This window comes from Staurois parvus, unplaced genomic scaffold (genome assembly GCF_062004578.1).
Source record: "Staurois parvus isolate SC_StPar_1 unplaced genomic scaffold, SC_StPar_1.0 ptg000965l, whole genome shotgun sequence".
Taxonomy (NCBI): domain Eukaryota; kingdom Metazoa; phylum Chordata; class Amphibia; order Anura; family Ranidae; genus Staurois; species Staurois parvus.
Genome location: NW_028318761.1, coordinates 366,683 through 390,359, shown reverse-complemented (window position 1 = coordinate 390,359; position 23,677 = coordinate 366,683). Strand labels below are relative to the sequence as shown.

The following is a 23,677-nucleotide window of genomic DNA, read 5'->3' as shown; positions in this document are numbered from 1 at the left end:
TACAAAGTGCTAAGTGTGCGGTCATATTCCTACCACTTCTTCTGGGAGACTGAAATTCCTCTTATTGGGGTTCACCTTAATGACTCTGAATGAACGGGTCCCTTTTTGGGGCAAAGTGTGCAAAGATCGCTAATTATTCCTGGAAATGCTAAGACATCGGCACTAAAGTGTAACAATGGGCAAAATCAATAATTACATAAATGGTGGAATCTGTCATTAGCATAAACGTTTTATGTTTTCTGAGTCTCCCCTTGTAACATTCCCTTCCAGTAGATCTGATTTTTTTCTGCTGACCCTTCCAGTTGATCTGATTTTTTTTCTGCTTCCTGTAGAAGGCCAAGCTATTTGGCAAAAATGAAAGTTAGGGGAGTTGGGAAACACCATATAACACTGCTGGGGGTGCTTACAACTGTCATCTTCCATTCATATGGGGGGTTGAACCTTATAGAGAACCTGTTGCTGTAACTGCTGTAGAAGCGTTAGCTGAAGTTGGACTTTACTTGTGTATCTTACTTATAATCTATCTAAGACTTCCCTGTACAGGGTGACAACGCTGCTGTGTAATGTTCCTGCAGACTGATCAGGGTTGTCACCCTGTTACAGAAGGTGAGAAATAACAGATCTACAGACAGGACCAACAGATGATACAACTATGTTGCAGAGGGAACTCTGGGAATGCTAATGACAGATTGCATTACACATTCAGTTAGCAGACTTCCTGCTGTTGGTCTGATGTTTGAATTGTGTTCTGATATTTACTGTCCTGCTGTAAAAGGTGTAAGTGATTGCCCACATGTTTCCTGTATAGCAGGGACTACAAACTCATATCAGGAATATTAGGATGGGTACTTACCCAAGGGGGTCACCTTTTTGGATTTGGAAGAAACATTTCACATGGTTTCTTTCCATTAATGACACTGACAAAGGGAGTTTCACTTACTTCACTAACAATAGGAGAGCCAATCACAGGCCAGTAACATTTCATGGTTTCTCAATGTAATTGCAGAATGTTTAATCCCCATTGGTCCAATGGATTCCTAGTCCTTCCAGATAACAGTTGCTTCTTGTGTGGAAGGAGCACCCTAAAATGGCTTCCCTTCAATTCCACCCATAGCTTTACTTGAGGTTATGTTGCCCCTCCCCCCATATCTGTAAGGGAAAGCCTCAATTTCTCCCAATACTCCCCTGGCCTTCCAGTGATAAGAAACATTTTCTATGGATTGGAGCTGCTTTATGCAGTGAGCCCTTCATAGACGGGATGGGGAATCTAAGATACGTAAGATGTACTGGAGTCATGGATCAGATAACCAATGACACCATTGATGTTATAGCAGAGCTGACAGCAGAAGTGGCTCCACCACCTAAGGTGGTGTCACAGAACTGCATGGCAGCTGACTATCTCTTGGAAGACCAAGGTGGAGTCTACAAACTGGTGTCAGAGAGTTGTACATTTATATTAGATCATGAGGATCTCAGAAGGGGATATCTACACAAGGTAAAGGAGTTCCAACAGGAACCTGGGTGGGAGGAGGTGGGATCCAATGTTTTGGATGGGTTTAGTTGGAACCTGGTTGAGTAATATGGTGGGTTTGCTTCTTAAGCCATTAGTTGCTATCATAGTTTTGATTTGGAAATGTTATATATTGCTGTATTTTCTTTCACTGCCAGAGTTTATTTTGCTTTTGTTTTTAGTTATATTTACATTTTAGGCCATATGATTAGTTAAACCCCAAACATTTCTTTTATTATCTGAAAGCAGAGACTCTGGAGAATATAATGGTGGCAGTTGCCATTTTTCATGTCACAGAATATTAGTACAGCTGTTTATCAAATACATATTTTCTGTAAAAAAGATAATGTTAGTGCACAAAGAACACAATATATGACCCAATTTGTTTGGTGAAATATAAAATATGGGTTTGGCATCAAGTATATAGATACCAAACATGTCAAACTTTACACATTGTGCGTACTTGTGAAATGGTGACAAACTTCAGAACCAAAAATTGTTCAAAGGTGACGCTTTAAGAGCCTTTATAGGTTATCAGTTCAGATAGTTACCCGTGAACGATGGCCTCAGAATGATTGTTCTCACTCTCGCTTGTGCAATGATATGTAAAATGTGTCGTGTGATTTGTTTTGTGGGTTTTTATTTTTATAGTGTTACTTTAATTTTTTTCAACTCTTTTTTCACTTAACATGGCTTCTATCAGATAGGGGGTTGGTACATATTTCTGGTCACAGGTCCTCTTTAAAGAGACATCAGAACATTATTAGACCCCCAATGTCACCTCTGTACCCCAAAAAAGATGGTCAAGCACAGATCATGCCTAATCAGCTCCTTCCCAAACCATAGTGACTGGAGAATGACAGCACTGAACCCAGAAATGACATAATCTCCCACCTCCCACATCCATTCACTGAAGGGGAGATCAGAGATCAGATGTTTGCTGATCTCCTTCTGCTCTCACCGCTGACACCCACCATGCCTGTCTTGGGCTTGCAGGAAGGACAGCTGGGCCCGGTTTATATGGCGGGGGGAGGCCTTCAGTGCGGCTGAATCACTTCTACCAGAAAGCTGACAGTTGGCCTAACAAATGTAGACAACCCCCGGGTGCTGTAGCTATAAGGCCGTGCTGCTGCTGATGGAAACCTTACGTTGGCCGGAGTGAAAGGGTTCCACTAATGTACATCTGCCAAATCTGTATCTGAGGAGACCATAGAAGCAGCATTAGAAAGAAATGTGAGCATGGCTTCAGTCAGGCGATGGTCCTGGTGGTCATGGTCTTGTTCTCCTTCAGGTCCTCTCACCTTGTAGATGGTGACATGGAGTTCTGTGGGAATGAGCAGGAGGGGCTCGGGGTTCTCTTGTACCCAATCATCTTGTTATGGATAAAAGATGAAAGTGTCTTCTGGGAATTTACAGGGATTTGGATGTTTAGAGGGTCACATAAGTGGGCGGGGCTGATATTAAATAGGGGAGTGTCATATGTTAATCAGTTTCTTAGCATAGATGACATAAATGGTATAAATAGATCCTTGAAATGTAAACAATCTATCAATTTTCTTCTGTTGTTAAAGTGTCACATATATATGATTAATAAAGTTGAATTATAATTTCATCACACAATACCGTGGTCTGGGTTCTTCTACAACACATCCCCCCAAAAATTTCCTCTTTGAGTTATAATGGACTGGTGGAATGGGACACCAACTGATTGTGTCTCTTAGGCCCCTTGTACATGGGGGGGTCCAGCCCTTGTGGGTGCAATGCTGGCATTATAATACACCTGGTAGGCACAGGTACAGCATCCAGCCCCGCTGCCTGCAGCCTGTCAAAGTCTACACTACAGCTGGACGGGGCTCAATGCTGCACCACGTTTACCTCGTGTTTAGGGCGCTCCGTGTTCAGGGAGAAATGACCGCCATCCTGATCAGACAAAACATAAAGAATAATTCTACCACCTCCCCCTCTCTGTTGGGGTCCCTTAAGGCTCCATCCTTGGGCCCCTTCTCTTCTCCATCTACACCTCCTCCCTTGGCCAACTCACTCTCACGGCTCCAACTACCACCTCTATGCCGACGACACACAAATCTATCTCTCAACCCCCCACCTCACCCCCTCAGTCTCTGCCCGAATCACACACCTACTGAGCGACATATCAGACTGGATGTCACTCCACTTCCTTAAACTGAACCTCTCCAAAACCGAGTTTCTTGTCTTCCCCCCAGCCCGGACCCCACCCCCCATTGACTTCTCCATCACGTCCAACAACTCCACCATCAAACCCGCCCCGCAGGCCAGAGTACTTGGTGTCATTCTGGACTCCAACCTGTCCTTCAATCCCCAAGTCCAATCTTTAACAAACTCATGCAGACTCCACCTCCGCAACATCGCCAAAATCCGCACGTTCCTAACCCCAGAAACCACTGAACAGCTCATCCACTCCCTCATCATATCACGACTCGACTACTGCAACTCCCTCCTCACTGGCCTGCCTCGCCGCTGGCTATCCCCACTTCAATCGATCCTGAATACGGCTGCCAGACTTATTCACCTTTCCAACCGCTCCATTTCCGCCACCCCCCTCTGCCAATCCCTCCACTGGCCTCCACTCAGTGTCCTCCACCCCCCTCTGCCAATCCCTCCACTGGCTTCCGATTGCGCAACGGATCAAATTCAAAATCCTAACACTGACGTACAAAGCTGTCCACCATACTGCCCCGAACTACATCACTGACCTAATATCCAAGTACCGCCCAGCACGCACACTCCGCTTCTCACAAGACCTCCTTCTCTCTAGTTCCCTGGTCTCCTCCTCCCATGCCTGCCTCCAGGACTTCTCCAGGGTGTCACCCATCCTCTGGAACTCCCTGCCCCAACCCATCAGATTAACACCTACTCTCCTCACCTTTAGGCGCACCCTGAAAACCCATCTCTTCAGGGAAGCCTACCCCACCCCCTGCTAACTTGCCGACCTCCTCCACTCTTCCTACCACTCCATCCCCCACAGCTATCTCCTCCTGTGCCACCATCCCCTCCCTCCTAGATTGTAAGCTCGAAAGAGCAGGGACCTCGATCTCCTCATGTATCGCATTGTATTGGTATTGTTCTGTCACATGTTCTGTCCCCCTTTGTAATGTACAGCGCTAAGCGAACTATTGGCGCTTTATAAATACTGTATAATAATAATAAAGTAGGCAGGTGCAGTCTGCTTCTTCTACTGTAGGGGGCAGCCAACCAGGGTGACATCCCAGCCTGAAGAGGAAGTTGGGGGAAACTTGGTTTCTCTGTGGTTTCCCGATTCCTGGAGACTGAACGGGTCCATGGAGTCCTGGAGACATTTTTTATTTTTTTGTTTACATGTTTTAAAAACCATTTATACCTTAAAATTACTTAAAACCCCAAAATATTATACAGTCAGGTCCATACATATTGGGACATGGACACATTTCTAACATTTTTGTCTCTATACATCACCACAATGGATTTGAAATGAAACAAACAAGATGTGCTTTAACTGCAGACTGCCAGCTTTAATTTGAGCATATTTACATCCAAATCAGGTGAACGGTGTAGGAATTACAACAGTTTGCATATGTGCCTCTCACTTGTTAAGGGACCAAAAGTAATGGGACAGAATAATAATCATAAATCAAACTTTCACTTTTTAATACTTGGTTGCAAATCCTTTGCAGTCAATTATAGCCTGAAGTGTGGAACGCATAGACATCACCAGACGCTGGGTGTCATCCCTGGTGATGCTCTGCCAGGCCTCTACTGCAACTGTCTTCAGTTCCTGCTTGTTCTTGGGGCATTTTCCCTTCAGTTTTGTCTTCAGCAAGTGAAATGCTCAATCGGATTCAGGTCAGGTGATGGACTTGGCCATTGCAGAACATTCCACTTCTTTGGTTGCTTTTGCAGTCTGCTTTGGGTCATTGTCCATCTGCACTGTGAAGCGTCCAATGAGTTGTGAAGCATTTGGCTGAATATGAGCAGATAATATTCCCGAAACACTTCACAATTCATCCGGCTGCTTCTGTCAGCAGTCACATCATCAATAAATACAAGAGAAGCAGTTCCATTGGCAGCCATACATGCCCACGCCATGACACTACCACCACCATGATCACTGATGAGGTGGTATGCTGAGGATCATGAGCAGTTCCTTCTCCATACTCTTCTCTTCCCATCACTCTGGTACAAGTTGATGTCGGTCTCATCTGTCCATAGGATGTTGTTCCAGAACTGTGAAGGCTTTTTTACATGTCGTTTGGCAAACTCTAATCTGGCCTTCCTGTGTTTGAGGCTCACCAATGGTTTCCATCTTGTGGTGAACCCTCTGTATTCACTCTGGTGAAGTCTTCTCTTGATTGGTGACTTTGACACACATACACCTACCTCCTGGAGAGTGTTCTTGATCTGGCCAACTGTTGTGAAGGGTGTTTTCTTCACCAGGGAAAGAATTCTTCGGTCATCCACCACAGTTGTTTTCCGTGGTCTTCCGGGTCTTTTGGTGTTGCTGAGCTCACCGGTGCGTTCCTTCTTTTTAAGAATGTTCCAAACAGTTGTTTTGGCCACGCCTAATGTTTTTGCTATCTCTCTGATGGGTTTGTTTTTTCAGCCTAATGATGGCTTCACTGATAGTGACAGCTCTTTGGATCTCGTCTTGAGAGGTGACAGCAACAGATTCCAAATGCAAATAGCACACTTGAAATGAACTCTGGACCTTTTATCTGCTCATTGTAATTGGGATAATGAGGGAATAACACACACCTGGCCATGGAACAGCTGGGAAGCCAATTGTCCCGTTACTTTTGGTCCCTTAACAAGTGGGAGGCATATATGCAAACTGTTGTAATTCCTACACCGTTCACCTGATTTGGATGTAAATACCCTCAAATTAAAGCTGAAAGTCTGCAGGTAAAGCACATCTTGTTTGTTTCATTTCAAATCCATTGTGATGGTGTATAGAGCCACAAATGTTAGAATTGTGTAGATGTCCCAATATTTATGGACCTGACTGTATATATTTCTTCACAACAGCAGACACACTAGAGAATAAATTGTTAGTAGTTCTGATGTTTTATGATTTTTATTATTTTACACAATATTAGTGCAATGATTTATGAAAGGTAAAATTTCAGTTAAAAATACAGTAAAGTTAATGTCTGGGACATAAATGTCATTTATTATCTGAGATTTCAGTAAAATATAAAAGATACATTTCCCCGCCCTGAATATAATGGGATCCCACATAACAGTCGCTGTTCATATTCAGAATTCCTTTCTTACAATGGGATCTTGTGTCCGGATAAAATCTTTTATAGATCCCTTGTGACATTGTGTTCTCATTGTAAAATCCTAGATTTGTAAATCTGTCGCTGATATTTATAATGGTTTTGTCCAGAAAAAGAATGGAGTGATGTGGATAGATGGAAACATATGTATAGATGAAAGATTGGTCTGTTGACTCCCCAGAGCTCCTTCCCATGAGAGATGTTTGTTCCCCCCCCAGAGCTGAACAATGGTACGTTCCTGAATGGCCAGGCTGCTGGTTTGTTGAATCCAGAGTCTACATACAAGATGCCTCCACGGTGTACATTGATGGGGCTGGGAAGGCTGGTACATGTTGTTCATTTGCTCCGGGTGCAGGAGATAGGACAGAATCCCATTGTTGCCGGGTGTCCTCGCTTTCCTCAATTCTGTACTCACTTCATTTACAAAAGCAAACTATGTGAGTGGAGAAGGTGATTGTATCCGGCTGGAGCTCAGACCTGACAGGGACTCGGGATTTTGGGCCTCTTACGTCTAAGACAAATATAGTCTGAGTTGGAGAGAAGATAAAATATCATTTCTTCTCAGAGACATTCTGAGGGGTTTCCACAATTTGTAATTGCTGACAATTCTTTTGTGGACATTGAGCTGTCAGTGGGGAAACCTGCCGACAGATGAGTCATCGGTTAGGGGTGTGACCGCCTGATTTCCAGCCAATCATTAACAACCAGATATATTTCACACAGAACTCAGATCAGTCCATCAATTGTCACCAGATGAGAATTCAGAGAAAGCCCCACCCTCATTCCTTCTCCACCAATCATGAATCTCCAGTTACCCAGTCACTGTGGGCATGATTTCCTTGACATCCATTGTTGGTGTCAGTGAGATAGAATAAGCCCCATTGTTGGTGTCAGTGAGATAAAAATAAGCCCCATTGTTGGTGTCAGTGAGATAAAATAAACCCCATTGCTGGTGTCAGTGAGATAAAATAAGCCCCATTGTTGGTGTCAGTGAGATAAAATAAACCCAATTGTTGGTGTCAGTGAAATAAAATAAGCCCCATCATTGGTGTCAGTGAGATATAAACAAAATGTTGGTGTCAGTGAGCTAAAATAAGCTCCATTGTTGGTGTCAGTGAGATTCAAAAAAATATTGTTGGTGTCAGTGAGATAAAATAAGCCCCATTGTTGGTGTCAGTGAGAAAAAATAAGCTCCATTTTGGCTGTCAGTGAGATAAAATAAGCTGCATTGCTGGTGTCAGAGATAAAATAAGCCCCATTGTTGGTGTCAGTGAGATAAAATAAGTCCAATTGTTGGTGTCAGTGAGAATAAAGTGTACCCCCAGCCCAGCTTTGGTGGTCAGTGGTTTTACTTACTTGATCCCACCCTCCCACTATCTCTCTGCTGATGTCAAAATTATACTTTCACTGTAGGAAAGGAGATGATGGCTCCAAGCAGTCGGGTATAATTGCAGTGCCTGGTGATGGAACCCAGAGAGTGTTCCGGAGTCATCACCTCACTGCCACTCTGAAGAGTCCTGGAATCTGCCAGACATGGACATGATCATTGGAGAACACTTAGAAACAACAAGATTCAAACTATGAGACATTTCTTGGAGCTGCAGTTCCTCTGAGCTCCACCAGGTGGTGAGTGCCCTTCTACCCAGACAGGAAGTGATGTCAGGTACAGATGGGAAGTGATGTCAGATACAGACAGGAAGTGATGTTAGGTAGAGACAGGAAGTGGTCAGGTACAAACAGGTAGCAATGTCAGGTACAGACAGGAAGTGATGTCAGGTACAGACAGGATGCTCTGGGTGAGAGGCGAGTCGGGAGGAAGTGGAGAGGAGACAGTGCTGTGTCTCCCAGCAGACAGAAGATGTCAGTAATGAGGCTCCACCTGATGCTGGCTGCTGGGAAGGTATATAATCCCTCCGTAGTTTTCATCAGTGCCTCAGTGTTCTGCCTGTGAGCCGCTTCCCTGCTGGATCCTGCGTCCTGTATCTTGTATACTTTTCCATGATTCTGGTTTCCTGCATCCTGTTCCCCCATTTCTGCTCCCCTGATTCCCAGTCCTGGATCTGCCCGGTGTATGTCAGCTTCCCTCCATTTGTACACAGTGTATTATAGTCAGGTTGTTGGGTTGGCTGTCACTTTTGCTTTGTTTATGGTCTGTGGGTGTCAGAGGGTGTCGTGTCCATTAGTAAATGAGACTTAAAGTGATTGTAAAGGCAATCTTCTCGGGTCCCCCACAGGCACTCCTGGCCCCTCTCTCCTGTCGAGTGCCCCCACAGCAAGCAGCTTGTTATGGGGGCATCCAAGCAGGCTTGGGAGCAAGCTGCTGCTCTGTGTGTCCACAGAGCCTCTCCTCTCTCCTCATTGGCTCACTGGCTGTGATTGACAGCAGCAGGAGCCAATGGCCCCTGCTCCTGTCTCAGCCAATGAGGAGGGAGAGTGCACAGACTGCCGAGGATCTTGTGCACATTGCTGGATCAGGATGGGGCTCAGGTGAGTATTGGGGGGGCTGCTGCACAGAGAAGGGTATTTACCTTCATATATAGAATGCATGGAGGTAACAAACCTCCTGACTTTACACCCCCTGTAATCACACTCCTCCTACTCCGTCTTATTCCACATTTCTTAGGCATAGCCCACCGATCTGGTCATCCCTGCTGTCGCTGGATCCCTGCATTCCTTACAAGGGTTTATATTCCTCACCAGTGTACTCTGTATACCGGGCTGTATACCACAACATCCTGACCATTGTACTATGCATGCTGGGCAGCATATGACATATTCCTGACCACTGCGCTCTGTACACAGACCTAAGATATACTCCTGACCACTGCGCTCTGTACACAGGGCTGTATATGATATACTCCTGACCACTGCACTCTGTACACAGGGCTGTATATGACATACTCCTGACCACTACACTCTGTACACAGGCCTAAGATATAATCCTGACCACTGCGCTCTGTACACAGGCCTAAGATATACTCCTGACCACTACACTCTATTTACAGGGCTATATATGACATACTTCTGAGCACTGCACAGTATACACTGGGCTGTATATGACATGTTCCTGACCACTGCACTCTATACACAGGACTGTATGCAACATGTTCATGATCACTGCATTCTATACACAGGGCTGTATATGACATGTTCCTGACCACTGCACTCTATACACAGGGCTGTATGTGACATGTTTCTGACCACTGCACTCTATACACAGGGCTGTATGTGACATGTTTCTGACCACTGCACTCTATACACAGGGCTGTATGTGACATGTTTCTGACCACTGCACTCTATACACAGGGCAGTATATGACATGTTCCTGACCACTGCAGTCTATACACAGGGCAGTATATGACATGTTCCTGACCACTGCACTCTGTATGATGGGCTGTATGTGACATACTCCTTACCACTGCACTGTATACACAGGGCTGTATATGACATGATTCTGACCACTGCACTCTGTACACAGGGCTGTATGTGACATGTTTCTGACCACTGCACTCTATACACAGGGCAGTATATGACATGTTCCTGACCACTGCACTCTGTATGATGGGCTGTATGTGACATGTTCCTAAACACTGCACTCTGTATGATGGGCTGTATGTGACATGTTCCTAAACACTGCACTCTTTTTGCTGAGCCATGCATGACATGCTCCTGACCACAGTAATCTAAATGCTGGGCTATATAAGACATGATCTTACCCACTGTGCCCTGTACATGACATACTACTTCTGACTACTTCACTCTGTCTATTTGAAGACTAACATATACACTTTTCCATTACACTCTGTACTCTGGGATGGAAATCACATACTCCTGACCACTACACTCTATACTCTGGGATGGAAATCACATACTCCTGACCACTGCACTCTGTACTCTGGGAATGTAAATCTTCTCCATCTACACCTCCTCCCTGGGCACACTCATACACTCTCACGGCTTCAACTATCACCTCTATGCTGACGACACCTAAATCTACCTCTCCACCCCTCTCCTCACCCCCACTATCTCCGCCCGCATCACTCACCTCCTAAATGACATCTCAGACTGGATGTCGCTCCATTTCCTCAAACTCAACCTCTCCAAAACCGAGCTTCTCATCTTTCCTCCTGCCAACACCCCCCCCCATCCTTTCCATCATCACCAACAACTCCACTATCACTCCCGCCCCGCAAGCCAAAGTCCTTGGCGTCATTCTTGACTCGAACCTCTCCTTCCAACCTCATGTCAAATCACTCACAAACACATGCAGGCTCCATCTTCGCAACATTGCCAAGATACGCTCCTTCCTCACCCCAGACACCACCAAACTTCTAGTACACTCCCTCATCATCTCACGCCTTGACTACTGTAATTCTCTTCTCGCCGGCCTACCCCAGTGCAGGCTCTCCCCGCTTCAGACCATCCTGAACTCAGCGGCTAGACTCATCCACCTCACCACCCGCTCCACCTCTGCCACCCCCCTCTGCCTCTCCCTCCACTGGCTCCCGATTGCCCAACGCATCAAATTTAAACTCCTAACCCTGACCTACAAAGCCGTTCACAACACTGCCCCTGACTACCTCACCAACCTGATCCCCAAGTACCGCCCTACCCGTACCCTTCGCTCCTCACAGGACCTCCTTCTATCCTGCTCCCTGGTCTCCTCCTCCCATACACGACTGCAGGACTTCTCCAGGTCCTCCCCCATCCTCTGGAACTCACTGCCCCAATCCATCAGACTGTCGCCTTCCCTCCTCACATTCAGGCACTCCCTCAAAACCCATCTCTTCAGGGAAGCCTACCCCACCCTCACCTAACGGCCATTCTCCCTCTTTCCTCCCACCCCTCATTCCCCTCAGCCACTTCCTACTGTACCTTTACCCCCTCCCACCTAGATTGTAAGCTCGAAAGAGTAGGGCCCTCTTACCCCTCGTACGTTGTTTGTTGTTGTTGTTGTACTGTGCCATGTATTGTCCCCCCTCTATTGTACAGCGCTGAGCAAACCCTTTGGCGCTATATAAACTCGTAGTAATAATAATAATAAATCACATACTCCTGACCACTACACTCTGTACTCTGGGATGGAAATCACATACTCCTGACCACTGCACTCTGTACTCTGGGATGAAAATCACATACTCCTGACCACTGCACTCTGTACTCTGGGATGTAAATCACATACTCCTGACCACTACATTCTGTACTCTGGGATGTAAATCACATACTCCTGACCACTACATTCTGTATTCTGGGATGTAAATCACATACTCCTGAAAACTGCACTCTGGGATGTAAATCACATACTCCTGACCACTACATTCTGTATTCTGGGATGTAAATCACATACTCCTGACCACTACACTCTGAACTCTGGGATGGAAATCACATACTCCTGACCACTACATTCTGTACTCTGGGATGAAAATCACATACTCCTGACCACTGCACTCTGTACTCTGGGATGTAAATCACATACTCCTGACCACTACATTCTGTACTCTGGGATGTAAATCACATACTCCTGACCACTACACACTGTATTCTGGGATGTAAATCACATACTCCTGACCACTACACTCTGTACTCTGGGATGGAAATCACATACTCCTGACCACTACACTCTGTACTCTGGGATGGAAATCACATACTCCTGACCACTACATTCTGTACTCTGGGATGAAAATCACATACTCCTGACCACTGCACTCTGTACTCTCGGATGGAAATCACATACTCCTGACCACTACATTCTGTACTCTGGGATGTAAATCACATACTCCTGACCACTACACACTGTACTCTGGGATGTAAATCACATACTCCTGACCACTACATTCTGTATTCTGGGATGTAAATCACATACTCCTGACCACTACACTCTGTACTCTGGGAGGGAAATCACATACTCCTGACCACTACACTCTGTACTCTGTGATGTAAATCACATACTCCTGAAAACTGCACTCTGGGGTGTAAATCACATACTCCTGACCACTACACTCTGTACTCTGGGATATAAATCACATACTCCTGACCACTGCACTCTGTATTCTGGGATGTAAATCACATACTCCTGACCACTACACTCTGTACTCTGGGATGTAAATCACATACTCCTGAAAACTGCACTCTGGGATGTAAATCACATACTCCTGACCACTACATTCTGTACTCTGGGATGTAAATCACATACTCCTGACCACTACACACTGTACTCTGGGAAGTAAATCACATACTCCTGACCACTGCATTCTGTATTCTGGGATGTAAATCACATACTCCTGACCACTACATTCTGTATTCTGGGATGAAAATCACATACTCCTGACCACTGCACTCTGGGAGGGAAATCACATACTCCTGACCACTACATTCTGTACTCTTGGATGTAAATCACATACTCCTGACCACTACACACTGTACTCTGGGATGTAAATCACATACTCCTGACCACTACACTCTGCACTCTGGGAGGGAAATCACATACTCCTGACCACTACACTCTGTACTCTGGGATGTAAATCACATACTCCTGAAAACTGCACTCTGGGATGTAAATCACATACTCCTGACCACTACACTCTGTACTCTGGGATGGAAATCACATACTCCTGACCACTACACTCTGTACTCTGGGATGGAAATCACATACTCCTGACCACTACACTCTGTACTCTGGGATGTAACTCCTGACCACTACACTCTGTACTCTGGGATGTAACTCCTGACCACTGCACGTTGTTTGCAGGGCTGTATGAAGTAGTCTCCTGACCCCTGCACTCTGGGCCATTATTCATGGTGAACCAGAAACTGGATGACCTGTAAAGGCTTGTAAAGTGTCTCCTGTGAGAAATGTTTGGGCCCCAGAGATCCCCATCGTGGCCCCGACACACACAATTCTTTTCACTCAATAAATTCTTTATTATAGTTTTACTTCTAACAAGATTGTAATCATAGAATCAGGAAATACCAAAGGAAAGAATCTGATTGGTCAGGAAGATCCCTTGTCTGGAATGTGGGGGCGGAGTCATTATTATTGGTGTACAATACAATACACAACGTGTTCCATTATTATAACAAAGTATTGTAGAAAAGATCCCAACATGTGACATGGCTGAATGATTGCTGGTCATAGTAGTTCATCTATTCTCTAAGTGGGGTGGTAACTATTGGGCCAATCCCTTTTACAAACCACACATAATATAGCCCTTCAAAGTGAAAACAGAAACGATTTGCACAAAATCAAAGAGTAGAAATATTTTCCGGTGGATCCCCTCTACCCAGACCCCATATGTAGACATAGAACAACAAGCTGTGTTCCCTCTCGTGCCGCACTCCTCCAACCACCCAAACCCACACAGAAGCCAAGGGAAATAATGAGAGGAAAGTTCCCCCCTAGTTTGGGGTGGAGTTCTCCTTCCCTCCTGTTGGGGGATGGGAGAAGGATGGACTGAAGACAGAGAGATGCTTCGGGGTCACCACTGTTCTGTAGAGCCTTGAAATGAAGGACATCAACTTCAGAAGTTCTTGTTGTCTGTGTAAAGTTCCCCGATAACGAGATCTGGGCTCTCCCGGCTTCTAGCTCTGTAACCCGCTATATCATTATCAGGAAACGCAACTCCGACACCCAAGAAGGGCTGAAGTTGTGTCCTTCATTTCCAGGATCTACTGACCACTCTGCACCCCGACATTTACTGCACTTCATCCATGTCTTTGGGGGCCTCTCATCTCCTTATCAACTGTTTCTTCCATGATGAAGATCAGCCATGGAGTATATCTGAGGTGTATATCAGGGTGTGCTTCTTCCCCACATGAGAGCTGGGATGTCCAGCAACATTCATCTAGAAGACATTTCCCACACTCAAGGCACTAATACACCTCCAGGGTTGTGTGGGACCCCTGATGTACAGGAAGACAGGACTTCAGTGAGGAACATTTCCCTCACTCAGGACAGGAAAGTGGCTTCTCTCTGTGTGAGATCTCTGATGTCTGTAAAGATCAGACTTTTGTGAAAAACATTTCCCGCACTCAGAACAGGAATACGGCTTCTCACCTGTGTGAGATCTTTGATGTGTGTAAAGATTGAACTTCCGTGAAAAACATTTCCCACACTCAGGACAAGAATAAGGTTTCTCCCCCGTGTGACATCTCTGATGTGTGTAAAGACTGGACTTCTGTGAAAAACATTTCCCGCACTCAGGACAGGAAAATGGCTTCTCCCCCGTGTGACATCTTTGATGTTTGCAAAGATATGACTTCTCTGAAAAACATTTCCCGCACTCAGGACAGGAATACGGTTTCTCCCCCATGTGCAATCTCTGATGTGTGCAAAGATGGGACTTCTGTGAAAAACATTTCCCGCACTCAGGACAGGAATACGGCTTCTCCCCCGTGTGAGACCTCTGATGTATGGAAAGATGGGACTTACATGAAAAACATTTCCCGCACTCAGGACAGGAAATCAGCTTCTCCCCTGTGTGAGATATTTTATGCACATTAAGATGGAATTTAAAACGGAAACATTTCCCGCACTCAGGACAGGAATACGGCTTTTCCTCTGTGTGAGACATTTTATGCCTATTAACAAGGAATTTTGAATGGAAACATTTCCCACACTCAGTACAGGAGAAGCTTTTCCCTGTTGGAAGGCTGGCCCGGTCCCGCACAGTCTGAGGTTCCTCAGGATACGAGGAATCCGATGGTCCATCTACACTGGGTGGTGCCGGATGGACATTGGAGGGAGCCGGGTTTTCTCCTGGACTATACTGTGTGATGTCCTCATCTTCTACTTTCCAGTCTGGAGACAAAGTGAGACAATCCTCGGAGGTTTTCCTCATCTCCCGGCCATGGACTAAAATACAAAGACAAAGAGGATTACTAGACAGGAGCTGATTGGTTCCCCCAAACCAGGACTCCGCCCACATCAGGCAGCTTGGTCTCTGAGGAGCTTACAATTCCACCCTCAAGGGAACTAGGAAATGGCTCCTCTGATCTCCTACCAGGTCATTTCTTTATTCATGGACCTTAGTCAGAGAGTGAGGAAACAACCAGAACTGTCTTTTATAGGAGGGACAGTGATGAGGGGATTATAGGACGAGGGTCCCCACCCCCTCTATCAGGGGTCAGGAGTATGTAATGTATAACACAGAGTATATAGTGCAGGGGTCAGAAGTATATAATGTACAACATAGAGTACATAGTGCAGGAGTCAGGAGTATGTCATGTACAACATAGAGTACATAGTGCAGGGGTCAGGAGTATGTAATGTACAACATAGAGTATATAGTGCAGGGGTCAGGAGTATGTAATGTACAACAGAGTACATAGTGCAGGAGTATGTCATGTACAACATAGAGTACATAGTGCAGGGGTCAGGAGGATGTAATGTACATAAGAGTATATAGTGCAGGGGTCAGGAGTATGTAATGTACAACAGAGTACATAGTGCAGGAGTATGTCATGTACAACATAGAGTACATAGTGCAGGGGTCAGGAGGATGTAATGTACATAAGAGTATATAGTGCAGTGGTCAGGAGGATGTAATGTACAACAGAGTATATAGTGCAGTGGTCAGGAGGATGTAATGTACAACAGAGTATATGATGCAGTGGTCAGGAGGATGTAATGTACAACATAGAGTATATAGTGCAGGGGTCAGGAGTATGTAATGTACAATAGAGAGTATATAGTGCAGGGGTCAGGAGGATGTAATGTACAACATAGAGTATATAGTGCAGGGGTCAGGAGGATGTAATGTACATCAGAGTATATAGTGCAGGGGGCAGGAGTATGTAATGTACAACATAGAGTATATAGTGCAGTGGTCAGGAGTATGTAATGTACAACATAGAGTATATAGTGCAGGGGTCAGGAGTATGTAATGTACAACATAGAGAATATAGTGCAGGGGTCAGGAGGATGTAATGTACAACATAGAGTATATAGTGCAGGGGTCAGGAGAATGTAATGTACAACATAGAGTATATAGTGCAGGGGTCAGGAGTATGTAATGTACAACATGGAGTATATAGTGCAGGGGTCAGGAGTATGTAATGTACAACATGGAGTATATAGTGCAGGGGTCAGGACTAAGGAATGTACAACATAGAGTATATAGTGCAGGGGTCAGGAGTATGTAATGTACAATAGAGAGTATATAGTGCAGGGGTCAGGAGGATGTAATGTACAACATAGAGTATATAGTGCAGGGGTCAGGAGGATGTAATGTACATCAGAGTATATAGTGCAGGGGGCAGGAGTATGTAATGTACAACATAGAGTATATAGTGCAGGGGTCAGGAGGATGTAATGTACAACATAGAGTATATAGTGCAGGGGTCAGGAGTATGTAATGTACAACATAGAGTATATAGTGCAGGGGTCAGAAGTATGTAATGTACAACATAGAGTATATAGTGCAGGGGTCAGGAGTATGTAATGTACAACATAGAGTATATAGTGCAGGGGTCAGGAGTATGTAATGTACAACATAGAGTATATAGTGCAGGGGTCAGGAGGATGTAATGTACAACATAGAGTATATAGTGCAGGGGTTAGGAGTATGTAATGTACAACATGGAGTATATAGTGCAGGGGTCAGGAGTATGTAATGTACAACATAGAGTATATAGTGCAGGGGTCAGGAGTATGTAATGTACAACATAGAGTATATAGTGCAGGGGTCAGGACTATGTAATGTACAACATAGAGTATATAGTGCAGGGGTCAGGAGTATGTAATGTACAATAGAGAGTATATAGTGCAGGGGGCAGGAGTATGTAATGTACAACATAGAGTATATAGTGCAGTGGTCAGGAGTATGTAATGTACAACACAGAGTATATAGTGCAGGGGTCAGGAGTATGTAATGTACAACATGGAGTATATAGTGCAAGGGTCAGGAGTATGTAATGTACAACATAGAGTATATAGTGCAGGGGTCAGGAGTATGTAATGTACAACATAGAGTATATAGTGCAGGGGTCAGGACTATGTAATGTACAACATAGAGTATATAGTGCAGGGGTCAGGAGTATGTAATGTACAATAGAGAGTATATAGTGCAGGGGGCAGGAGTATGTAATGTACAACATAGAGTATATAGTGCAGGGGTCAGGAGGATGTAATGTACAACAGAGTATATAGTGCAGGGGTCAGGACTCTAACATACAACAAATATGTATAGTATAGAGGTCAGTACTATGTAATGTGCAATATGAATGTAGAACCCCTCTGACACCCCAAAGGCAGGATGGCACCTCCAAAGGTCAGGGGTGCTCACCCCAGGGCCAAGTCCATGGGTAAAATACGGGAACTGAGAAAGGATATTGGGCACCAATCACTTTTGTCTTTTTAAAGTTTTATTTAGAAGGGTTGGGGAGGTGGGGGTTAGGGGACCCAGATACCATGACCGATCACTGACAGACTCTGCAGATCAATGTCCAGCCTCACAGTATCTGAACCTTTAAGTCGACTGAATGACTCTGTAAGCTTGTTCCCAAATGTCAGTGCGTCCTCCAAGTGAGACCCGGGTCCTTCTGAGAGACCAGCCTTCTTCATGGCTCTCTCCTCCCCTGGGTCTCCTCCTTGGTACAGCTTCCTCCAGACCAGACAGGACAGCCTCAGGACCACTTCACACATTAGGTCCCAAAACAGGCTATTGGGCCTAACAGCAGAGCGCCATCCAGCAGCACCTCCCTAGACCTCAGCCCATGGAAAGAGCACATGGCCTGTCCCTAATATTTATTTCCTGCCCCAGCATGCTCCAGAGGCATAAACCTCCTACTGGATTGGCTGAAGAAAATATAAACATTAACTTAACCCATATTAAACACAAAGAAAACATTTATTATATTGCAGCTTACCGATTCTGAGATGTGATGGCTGCATTAGTTTTCTTCTATATTCATCTGGTGATCTAGCCAGTAAATCTGTTTTATAAAAACTCTACAGCAGAATGTATCAGTTCCAGGGATGAGGCAGACCACTTACCACTGACAGGGGGCTTACAATGAGCAGCTTTTATTCATTCATGTGAAACTTTTATCCCAAAAGAAAAAAAAAACAGTTTGATGTAAGTGAATATGAAGTGTGATCTGGAGTTTGGCTTCAATTAGTTACTGTTTTTATATCTGCTAATACATCTAACACTCCCCTCCCCCCAGACTGACCATGCTGCTGTCTCCACGGTGGGGGCACTCTAATACAGAAGGTGTGTTACTGGCCAGATCACCAGGAGAAAACGGAAAAAAGCCAAAGAAAAGGAATGCAGCCGCCACACCCAATGATTGGTAAGCTGCAATATGGGACATTTGTGGTCTAATATCCCTTTAGTTTGGTTGGTGAAATCTCATCCTATGTCCAGTGATAGCAGTGACATCTACTGGCCACAGTGAGACATCACAAGACAACCTGAACTTAGGGAGAAACCAAGTGAAGAACTATACAATCAGCCTGAGCCAAGTACAGCCCAGCCACAAACTAAACCCACATAGTACCTCTATTCAGGACAAGGGGGGCCACACTAATAAATAGTGTAAGGATCACATCAAATTGGTGTTTAGTAATCAGAGATCACTTACAGTGGTTGTAACCCTCAGACATGGAATATGAACAAAGCATATCCCTCTACAGTGTGTACTTGTCTCAGTCCAGAGCACAAAGTGTCATTTCTGTCTGCTGTCTCCTTCCTATACAATCAGCATGAGTCACTTCTGACAAGTCTTCCTGACACCAAGAGAAAAAGTATGATAAGGGAGGAACTCAAGCTCACAGCCTGTGATTGACAGCCTCAGCTATGTTCCTGTGTGAAGGGGGTGTGTCCCTTCCCTCCAATCATCTCTCAGAGCTCACTTTACTGAGCTCTGCAGAATGTGACCAGCTCTCTGCTCCTTTTTTTCAGACTTCTCAGACAAGCTGTATAAATTCTGGACTTTGAACAGATGTAGAGAAGAGAGGGCTGAAGATAAAAAGGTACAACGTATGTAGGAGGATTTGTTTCATCTCTGTGTATCACCTGAGGCCAGTCATTGCACTGGATATATGGAAAGTTTATAACCACACCGCTGCCTCCCATCTCCTGAGACTGCACTCAGTGACTTGGGTCTGAGACTATACAGACATAGCCCTCCACCCGGCACAGCCAGCAGACCACAGAGCAAGGAACCCTGGGAGAAATGTTCTGTCAGAGATCTTGGACATGTCTATGTCCACAGACATCTATGGTGAAAATTAACATATTTCTGCCAGCTGAACCCCAGAACCTCCATAAATCCAGTCTAGAGACATAAATTGTGTCTGCAGCACAGAGAAGGAAGATTATCCGAGAGAAATCCAGGAATACAGGACGGGGAACACAGCTCAGGAAAGTGACCAGGGGATTACAGGCTGATATCACCCAGTCCCCGCCCTACTCTGGACCAATCAGTGAGCAGTATGGGTGGAGGAATGGATTTAGTGTTCATGACCCACCTGTGCTGATCTCTGTAGGAGTGTCCTCCTCTATAAATGTCCCCGTTATTCCATCCTCCTCCATAGACTGCTGATCATCCCTCACATACGCCTCTTCTTCTTCTGCTTTCACCTCAACTTTTATATACATCAGATCTTCACCCTAAACCAAGAGAATGAGAGAAGAGGTCATCTGTAAGACATGAGCTTCAATATTGTGGCATCACATAAAAAATCCACACATTGTGTCCACAAGTCCATGTTCTAGAAGCTCCGTCCCTCTAAAGTGTCTTCTTATCGGTGATGGGAAGGGTGGGGGGTGATGTGTCCTTCTAAATACTCCCACTCCTCCATGGAGAAATAGACAGTGACACCCTGACACCTTATAGGAACCTGACACACACAATGATACAGTCACCATCCAGACACATCCCTTGTCTGTTACTGGAGAATGTCCCAGAATTCCCAGCACCGCTCACCTCTCCTGTCAGCAGCTCCATCATCTTCTTGGTGACTTCTAGAATCTTCTGCATGTTGTGTCTCTCAGGGTTTAGGGAGTCACATGGAGGCACTGTGATGGTCATATGATCACCTGACTTCAGAAGAGGAAATCTCTGTATTGAGGAACCAATAGGAATATCATGTTAGAATCCCAGAATCCTCCTCACCTCTCCGGTCAGGTCTGTGTTTTATTAATAGAGATAAGAGTGATGTCATGTGACCTCCCAGAATCCTCCTCACCTCTCTGGTCAGGTCTGTGTATTATTAATAGAAGAGTGATGTCATGTGACCTCCCAGAATCCTCCTCACCTCTCCAGTCAGGTCTGTGTTTTATTAATAGAGATAAGAGTGATGTCATGTGACCTCCCAGAATCCTCCTCACCTCTCCGGTCAGGTCTGTGTTTTATTAATAGAGATAAGAGTGATGTCATGTGACCTCCCAGAATCCTCCTCACCTCTCCGGTCAGCAGGTAGATGATCTCCAGGGTGAGGTTTAGTATCTTCTCAGTCATGTGACTCCGGTCCTCCTCCATCCTCATTGGTGCCATCATGTGATCTATACAGGTCTCCTTGTAGACGGATAACTTTGGGAAATGAAAGTAAGAATGATTTGGATGGTATTGGTCACACAATAATAGGATGTGGATGTGAGGGGGGAATAGGAGGGTTGATGGACATTTAAGAACTACTCCCCCCATGGGAAGATGCTTATTTGTTTAGTATTTGCTACATTTTGGAGGTCCCGGGACCCTCTTGACCCGCAGGATCAGAAATCCCCTTTAATCTGTTGGGTTTGTTTGGTCTCTGAACTGGTTTTGATGAGTTTTAGATCTGCAGACAAGGAATGATAAATCTGATCCTTCCTATGACTTGTTTGCTCTGAGGCAGTGCTGTGAGGTCAATGTCGGCTCATCATGAGGTCCAGGAAGGGGAACTTGCTGACTATTGGCCGGAGTTGCTGGATAATCAGGACAATTGGCAGAACTCTGACTGCAAGGCTCCAATCTCTGGCAGCCTGCTGACTGACAGGAGTGATGTCACTGTCACTCTCTGCAGTAAGAGAAGGGATTGGATGGGATAGCAGGAAGATGGTGCTGGTGGAGTAGAGAGCTGTGAGGGAGGAGTCTGTTCTCTTCCCTCCAATGACAGCGCAGCGTAGGTAGGGGGGATGGCAGGGGGTAGGATCTTGTTTTTTTTTATTGCCAAGTATACTGTAGTACACAGAACATTGTACAGAGTGGTGGTGGGTTCCTGGGGCTCTGAATTCCAGCACCGGGTACTGCCAGAGCCTGTGTCATGGGAGGTATTGGAGTGTCTCCTGAAGGTGTTCAGCACTGACCCCTGACTACCTTTTAGTTGATAATGCACCAACAGACCTCCTCTAAGAACAAGTTCCCACCAAGGGGTGAAAGACTTCCCTTCTTCATTCCACTTGGTATCTTGGAAAATGTTATTTGACCAGTGAGATAAGAAGGTGAAGGTTTCTTTCCTTTCCTGGTAGGAGTTTTGTAAGGAGGTCTGGAAAGTAAGTGCAGGTGGGAGGACAATCAGAGACCAAGAGCCCCCCTCCCTACCTCAGAGTCCCCCTGAGCCCAACAACCTTCTCTTCCCTCAGGGACATGCTACATGCCAACTCCATCCACCCAAATTTCATCATCTACTCTACCCCCTCAGGGGTCCCAAAGTCTCTCATCCTCAGTACCCCCTTGGAGGCCCCTCAACTCCCCTTCATCCCTCACACCCCTCATTTTTTTCCTCCAACACCAATGATGGAATATATTTTTCATGGCAGGCTGGGGAATGTTTTCTTCCTGGTAGAGAAGAAAAATCAGTCCGGCCGCACATCTGATAAAATCACCTTTATTTGGACATATTCAAACCAGACCCTCCACAATGTACAAAAGAGGGAACATAGCACTTCAGTGGTGATTACTCTTCATTCATTTGGAATGTTTTCTTCCTCCTGAGCAGCAATGTAAGGGGCTCTATGCTCCATACTCCTGACCCCGGCACTCCATCATTGTGTTGGCTGCATAGTGTAATGATTGCCCATTGGCTGCCTGTGTAGTGTCATCATTGCCCTTTGTAGGCCATGTATGGTCAGGATGGTCCTTGTCTTGTCTATTTATTGTCAGTGCTGTTTGTTTAGAGGACCATATTACTAGAATTTATCTCCACAATGAGGAGAATGTTCCGGCCCCGGAAGTGGGGGAATGTTCTGCCCCTGAAGGGGTTCATCTGGGTTCCCACACTATATATGTGTGTATCATCATCTGCTGGAGATAAAAGACGTCACAGTGACTATGGAGGAAGAGGACGGACATGACTATGGAGGAAGAGGACGGACGTGACTATGGAGGAAGAGGACGGATGTGACTATGGAGGAAGAGGACGGACATGACTATGGAGGAAGAGGACGGACGTGACTATGGAGGAAGAGGACGGACGTGACTATGGAGGAAGAGGACGGACGTGACTATGGAGGAAGAGGACGGACGTGACTATGGAGGAAGAAGATGGACGTGACTATGGAGGAAGAGGATGGATGTGACTATGGAGGAACAGGACGGACGTGACTATGGAGGAAGAGGACAGACATAATTGGAGGGGATTACTGGGTGTAAATATGAAATAACATCTTATTACCTCCTCTGCTGCCACTTCCACCAACGTCTCCTCTTATTTCTGCAACATGTAACTTCCTGTCTTTATTGCAGATCACTTCCTGTCTGTACCTGACATCACTTCCTCTCTGTATTCCATAGAGACTTCCTGTCTGGGTCTAAGTGAGATCACCACCTTGTGGAGTTCAGTAGAACTGCAGCCCCCCAAAATGTCTCATAATAACAATTCCTGTATAATATATACCTTACAGGTCTACCACAGAAGATCAGAAGAACAGAAGAAAAAATAAATCTAGATCAT

At 45.3% G+C, this 23,677-nt stretch overlaps 1 pseudogene; it reads left to right on the top strand.

Annotated features, from left to right (window-relative positions):
- The window catches only part of LOC149441611 (uncharacterized), a 71,485-nt pseudogene that overhangs the window by 36,154 nt on the left and 11,654 nt on the right, over nt 1-23,677 (top strand).